The sequence below is a fragment of the Ovis aries genome, chromosome 2, assembly GCF_016772045.2.
Source record: "Ovis aries strain OAR_USU_Benz2616 breed Rambouillet chromosome 2, ARS-UI_Ramb_v3.0, whole genome shotgun sequence".
NCBI lineage: Eukaryota > Metazoa > Chordata > Mammalia > Artiodactyla > Bovidae > Ovis > Ovis aries.
Window position 1 is genome coordinate 212,417,786 of NC_056055.1, and position 6,281 is coordinate 212,424,066.

Sequence of the window (6,281 nt, forward strand, 5' to 3'; positions counted from 1 at the left end):
TTGTTCATCCCTTGGGTTCCAGAAATATTCTCTTAGCTGATTTCTCTGTCTCATCTCATACCCCTCTACAATATTTGTGAGCATCCAGAGTAAGCTTATAAAATAGAAATTTTATAATGTCACTCATTTGCTTAAAATGTTCCAATAATTCCACTTTCCAGGTTGGACCCTCTGTTAAACCTTTTACAATGGCCATAAGGACTCTATTTCTTGGTTTTCTCATTTGACTTTAATTTGTCACCAACTCAGGACTGTGGCTTACTGCACATACCATGCTGCTGTTAACCTCTGTGTCCTCTATAGTGGGTTCCTCTGACTGGAGTACTTTCTCCCTATTTGCCTGACTCCTACCCACTCTTATAATTAGAGCGTCTCTCTTCTCTTAGATTTTCCCAGATATTATTTCTCATTCCTTCTTCCTTTGCTTGCATGCTTGGTTAGAGAACTGCTTTCCTTCCTTCCCCAAAGCTCTATGCATGTTTTTACTCATTTAATACAATAACAATCAATTGTCCATTTATATGTCCGTGTACTCTTCTAGGTTGTGAGTTTCTTAAGAGGTGACTTAGACAGTGAAAAATTCACTTGCAATGTGGGAGACATGGGTTCAATCCCTGGGTTGGGAAGATCCACTGGAGGAAGGCATGGCAACCCACTCCAGTATTCTTGTCTGGAGGGTCCACATGGATCGAGGCACCTGGGAGACTACAGTCCATAGAGTCACAGAGTCTGACACAACTGAGCAACTAAGCACAGAATAGCACAAGGGCTGAGTATTAGTCACCCATATGTTTCCAGAGTTAAACTTGGTGCCCAGTGCATAGTAACAAATGCTCAGTGCTTGTTGAGAGAAGAAATTAATGAAAGATGAGGCTGAATATTAGTTTGGGAAAGAAAGTTGGGCAGATTTCCCAATCATAGTACCAAAGGAGAGAAGGATAATGGTGGATAGAACAGGTCTTATCACACACTATTATTAGGGTGGTCTGAAAAGTTAAAGGAAATTTCATGTGATGGATTCTCTTTTTTTTCCCCATTGTAACTTAGGTAGTAAAAACATCTACAAAAATCAAGAGGATTGGAAGTGTGTATGACACCCGAAACAATTAATCTTCTGGAATGGCCGTTTTATAAAAAGTGACTTGTTAAGTCAGATTTCTTATAGGATTAAGTAACAGAAAACTCAACTCAAGGACCTTAATTCTGTCAACTTCTCCCTCACCACCAAATGAGTACTGTAAGGAACTGGTAAATCTATGGGCACAGTTGGTATCATAAAGTTACATGATGTCAAATATTTTTCTGTCTCTTCTACTCTTTTTTTAATCTTTGTTTTCCTCTGTGTTCCTTCCACATTCTCTTTTACTGTGGAAACGGTCTCCATGTGGTAGGAGACATTAAGAGGTTGCAACCATTGCTATACTTACATCATTCAGACTAGCAGCCCAAAGGAAAGACATTTATATTGATTAAGTCTCTGTGAAGCCCCCAGATTGATCCAACTTAGAGTTTGTGCTTGTTGCTAAGCCAGCTGCCACTGTGTTGATCAGTTCAGTTGCTCAGTTTTGTACCACTCTTTGTGACCCCATGGACTGCAGCATGCCAGGCTTCCCTGTCCATCACCAAATCCTGGAGCTGAATCAAACTCATGTCCATTGAGTCAGTGATGCCAACCAACAATCTCAACCTCTGTCATTCCCTTCTCATCCCTCCTTCAATCTTTTCCAGAATCAAGGTCTTTTCTAGTGAGTCAGTTCTTCACATCAGGTGGCCAAAATATTGGAGCTTCAGCATCAGTCCTTCCAATGAATATTCAGGACTGATTTCCTTGGATCTCCTTGTAGTCCAAGGGACTCTCAAGAATCTTCTCCAACACCACAGTTCAAAAGCATCAATTCTTCGGTGCTCAGCTTTCTTCACAGTCCAACTCTCATATCCATACATGACTACAGGAAAAACCATAGCCTTGACTAGACGGTCCTTTGTTGGCAAAGTAATGTCTCTGCTTTTTAATATGCAGTCTAGGTTAATCAAAGCTTTTCTTCCAAGGAGCAAGTGTCTTTTAATTTCATGGCTGCAGTCACCATCTACAGTGATTTTGGAGCTCAAAAAAATAAAGTCTCTCTCTGTTTCCATTGTTTACCCATCTATTTGCCATGAAGTGATTGGACTAGATGCCATATCTTAGTTTTTGGAATGTTAAATTTTAAGCCAACTTTTTCACTCTCTTCTTTTACTTTCATCAAGAGGCTCTTTAGTTCTTTGTCACTTTCTGCCGTAAGGGTGGCATCATCTGCATATCTGAGGTTATTGATATTTCTCCTGGCAATCTTGATTCCAGCTTGTGCTTCATCCAGCCTGGCATTTCTCATGATGCACTCCACATATAAGTTAAATATGCCGGGTGACAATATGCAGCCTTGATGTACCCCTTTCCCAATTTGGAACCAGTCTGTTGTTCCATGCCCAGTTTTAACCATTGCTTCTTGACCTGCATACAGATTTCCTGGGAGGCGGATCAGGTGGTCTGGTATTCCCATCTCTTGAAGAATTTTCCACAGCTTGTTGTGATCCACACAGTCAAAGGCTTTGGCGTAGTCAATAAAGCAGAGGAGATGTTTTTCTGGAACTGTCTTGCTTTTTCAATGATCCAATGGATGTTAGCAATTTGATCTCTGGTTCCTCTGCCTTTTCTAAATCCAACTTTAACATCTGGAAGTTCACAGTTCATGCACTGTTGAAGCCTGGCTTGGAGAATTCTAAGCACTGTGGGGATAGGGAACACTATAAAGGGCCAGTCTGAATCATGTGTTCACGTACAATGATGGGGTGGTTGTTATTTGCTTAGTATCTCTGTTACTTATAGGTAATCCTAACAACAACAACACTGACTTAAACAAGATAGAAATAACTTGAGATTTCTGCTTCATAGAATTTTTAGAGGCTCAGGTTTATTCTCTCATGATGCTTTTTCTTCCCCCCTGTGGAAATATGAAACATTTATTTTAGGTATCAGACAAGGACAGAGCTAAGTAATCCGATTTTACTGCAGCATTATAAAAGCCATCCCTTCACCACAGTGTAAGATTTAACTGCGTGTGCACAAGGGGACATGTGATACAAAATGTGTTAAGATGGCTGCTGTCCTGCCAAGGACTTCCAGTCCTTACCCAGGTCCTACTACAATACTGGTGGTCCCAAGAATTTACAGAAGCAAATCATTTAAAATAGTAATAACAAAGCAATTAAAAAGACAAATCAAAATGCCTCAGTAACCATATGTCCGATTGAAATTTTATCTATTTAAATGTTGTATTTGCCTCCCACTAACAAATCTTTCAGTTCAGTTCAGTCGCTCAGTTGTGTCCGACTCTTTGCGACCCCGTGAATCGCAGCACGCCAGGCCTCCCTGTCCATCACCAACTCCCGGAGTTCACTCAGAGTCGCATCCATCGAGTCAGTGATGCCATCCAGCCATCTCATCCTCTGTCGTCCCCTTCTCCTCCTGCCCCCAATCCCTCCCAGCATCAGACTCTTTTCCAATGAGTCAACTCTTCGCATGAGGTGGCCAAAGTACTGGAGTTTCAGCTTTAGCATCATTCCTTCCAAAGAAATCCCAGGGTTGATCTCCTTCAGAATGGACTGGTTGGATCTCCTTGCAGTCCAAGGGACTCTCAAGAGTCTTCTCCAACACCACAGTTCAAAAGCATCAATTCTTCGGCGCTCAGCCTTCTTCACAGTCCAACTCTCACATCCATACATGACTACTGGAAAAACCATAGCCTTGACTAGACTGACCTTAGTCAGCAAAGTAATGTCTCTGCTTTTGAATATGCTATCTAGGTTGGTCATAACTTTCCTTCCAAGGAGTAAGCGTCTTTTAATTTCATGGCTGCAGTCACCATCTGCAGTGGTTTTGGAGCCCCCCAAAATAAAGTCTGACACTGTTTCCACTGTTTCCCCATTTATTTCCCATGGATTTATTTCACTCAAACTTGGAACAGTAAATCTTCCACACTGATGTATCTTCCTTGCCTAATTAATTCAAAGGAAAAAATCAAAATGATTAGTAAAGAAAAATGTAGGGGTTAATACATCCTTTTAATTTTAAGTATTTGTAAGGTTTTAAAATTGCTTAAAGTTTTTAATTTCTAGTAGGAAAACATTATCTGAATGAATACCCTAATGGCAAACCACTGTAAAATGTGTTCAGCTGAATTTGGGGGAAAGGGGTAAGGATTATCTTCAAAGCACCCCAGCTTTCTTCATGAGAAGGTCAGAGATACATTGGTTTGTACTATTGCAACATCCATTAGGTGATCTAAGTTGCTTTTCCTCCATCAGGGGCTTTACGTCAGAAGGGCATTATGCTTGACCTCCAAATTTGGCTGACAATTCATAAACTTTGGGTTGCTCTGTTATTTTGACGTATTTGCCAGGTTCTGGACCACATCTTGGAAGGCCACCATAACTTCTGAATCCTGCATGGCTGCAAGGACCTTTGGATCACTAAGAATTTCATTGAGCCTAGCCATTCCTAGCATTCCAGGCATTCCCATTCCCATTCCAGGCATTCCTCCAGGAAAATTACCAGGCATTCCCCAGGAAAGCCACCTGGAAAAGAGCCAGACTGAGATCCTGATTGTCTTCTGGCTTCTTCCTCCCTCTGGGCTCTGTCATGTTCTTCCCAAGCCCTCTTAACCCTTTCTATTCTTTCTTTGATCTTGCGCTCTTCATGTTTTTGCTCATACTTTTTCTGGTTTTCAGCAATTTTCTGGACCCTTGGTTGAACTTCCTTTAGCATTGCCTAGCATCTTCATCATAATCCAGCTTAAAGGCAAGGGCAAGATCATGGGCAACTTCTTCCCAGTAGCCCAGAAGTCTGTGTGCTTTCCCTCCCCACTTCTATATGGCTGAGCTGAATCAGGATTTATTTCAGTAGCACTGTCAGTCTCGGATGGCAGCATTTGGCTTCTGTAACTTGGTGAAGACACTGGCTCTCTTGGCATACAGAATAGCTAAACGAGGATTTAGCTTGATGGCATCTGTGAACATGTCAATGGCTTTCTGTAGTTCACCATCATTTAGGGCATTAATGACAGCCACGTTTTTATCATTTGCCTGATCCATCATCTCCTCAGTTATCTCTACATTTTCATCTCCCATTTCTTGAGGTGCATCAGTGTCTGGTTCAATCACACCTTCATTGTCAATTTCTAGATCACTTTCCTCACTTGGTTCCTCTGTCTTTATGTTTTCCTCCAGCTTCTTGCCATCTGTTTTTCCTTCTTTGGTATTTTCTTCCAATTTAGATTTAGGAGCAGCAGGTGCTATTTTACTCCCCATGCTCTCCACCCATTCCCTCAGGAAGCACTTTTCCTTGGTGTACAGAATACTCTGGTCCTGCATACACATTTCCGCGAATGCTCGAAGCTCGCTCACTTTGTAGGGGGCCACAGCAGCAGCAGCAGCAGCATAGTCTAGAAGCGGCGGGAGGCAGCAGGCGAGGAAGAGGCAGCAGGCGAGGAAAAGGCTTCAGTCCAATTTCAGGCCCAGGTGCTATTTCAGTATGACCTCATAAAGGGGCTCTCATGATGCTTTTGAACTATGGTGTTGGAGAAGACTCTTGAGAGTCCTTTGGACTGCAAGGAGATATAACCAGTCAATCCTAAAGGAAATCAGTCCTGAATATTCTTTGGAAGAACTGATGCTGAAGCTCAGATACTTTGGCCACCTGATGTGAAGATCTGATCACTGGAAAAAACCCTGATGCTGGGAAAGGTTGAAGGAGGGAGGAGAAGGGAATGGCAGAGGATGAGATGGTTGGAGGGCATCGCCGACTCAACAGGCATGAGTTTGAGCAAGCTCTGGGAGATGGTGAAGGACAGGGAATCCTGGCGTGCTGCAGTCCATGGGGTCTCAAAGAGTTGGACATGACTGAACGACTGAACAACAACAACATGAAAGGCTTCATTCTCAAAATTACCTCATAGTCCAACGTTGATGATCCAGCTTCGACCTTCAAATTCATCTTCCGTCTAGCAGGAAAGAAGTGTCACAGAAAAAAAGATAAAGAGAATTTGCTAAAGTCTTTCAAGAGGTTTTGAGAAAAGCACTTGAGAAAGTGCTTTTTCTCATCTGCCAAAACTTGTATACATGACCTTTACAAAGAAGACTGAGAATCATAGTCTATTCCAGTTGACTGTTGCTTTGCTGTATTACTACAGAGGTAAAGGAAAACATTATCTTGGAAGACAATTAACCATTCCTGCTACTGTATC

At 42.0% G+C, this 6,281-nt stretch overlaps 1 pseudogene; it reads right to left on the reverse strand.

The window, feature by feature from the left end:
• Positions 1-4,365: 4,365 nt before the first annotated feature.
• On the reverse strand, positions 4,366-6,031 carry LOC101102789 (hsc70-interacting protein-like; annotated as a pseudogene).
• Positions 6,032-6,281: the final 250 nt, after the last annotated feature.